The 916-nt window shown below is 47.7% G+C and overlaps 1 non-coding gene across 1 annotated transcript; it reads left to right on the forward strand.

Annotated features, from left to right (window-relative positions):
• The first annotated feature begins 603 nt into the window (after positions 1 to 603).
• On the forward strand, positions 604 to 726 carry LOC123177387 (U6atac minor spliceosomal RNA). Its single transcript, XR_006488914.1, has one exon. It is a non-coding gene; the product is annotated as a U6atac minor spliceosomal RNA (small nuclear RNA).
• The last annotated feature ends 190 nt before the right edge of the window (positions 727 to 916 follow it).

Raw genomic sequence — 916 nt, forward strand, 5'->3', positions numbered from 1 at the left:
TCTATCAATAGGACTAGCCACCACCCTAGTAGGGGGGTGGATCATTCAGGGGGGATCATTTGGACCATCCTTAGACTCAACAACTCATCGAGCTCAAGAACACCTCTCCTCAGGAGGCTATTCATCCATTGTACTTAATCATCCTCAGCCCACGAGGCAATCCACCACACCACACTGGAGTAGGGTATTGCACCACAACGGTGGCCCGAACTAGTATAAACCCTCATGTCTCTTGTTCCTTGGGTTCGGCGAGCTAGGCCTTGAGATCGTTATGAGAGCGAGCTAGGGAGAGATCTTCGTGCGCACCCCAGAGTTCGAACCTCAAGGGTTTGCCGGAACCTGTAATCCGACAATATTGCTTCAAAATCCTCGGTCACATTATCACATTCATATATGTTCAAAGTCCTAAAGTCAATCTTGGTCCCACTGATACAAATCCAGCGGGACTTATTGAGATACACTTGACATAGCCACTTCCTAAACCCTAGTGTATCGATCTCACCGAGTTGGCCCTTCGGTCCCACTGAGAGGTTTCATTCGGTCTCATTGTAAAGCCTAAAGTTCAAACCTTTTGTGTTATCGCTCCCAATGATTGTTTTTACCATGTTCATAAAAAGGAGAGACGGTTGGCATCTCCCCTAACAGGGACGGGAACGGTCTTTGGACTTTCCTCTAGCACACTGTGGTTAAGGCTACCCGCTTCGGTGGATCTAACCCATATTTTTAAAATGACTATTTTCACCCGGTCCCATCGAGTAGTGCATAAAGGTGTGTAACGGTTAGATTTTTGGTGTTGCCCATACATACCCGCACCCATTCCACCAACTCTCAAATAGCAACCAGTAGGAATGTACCACTTCCCATATCCATTTTCTAAGAGAGAACCATCTACCAAGGCCCGACCCTTGGGGGGGGG

The sequence above is a fragment of the Triticum aestivum genome, unplaced genomic scaffold (genome assembly GCF_018294505.1).
Source record: "Triticum aestivum cultivar Chinese Spring unplaced genomic scaffold, IWGSC CS RefSeq v2.1 scaffold79135, whole genome shotgun sequence".
Lineage (NCBI taxonomy): Eukaryota > Viridiplantae > Streptophyta > Magnoliopsida > Poales > Poaceae > Triticum > Triticum aestivum.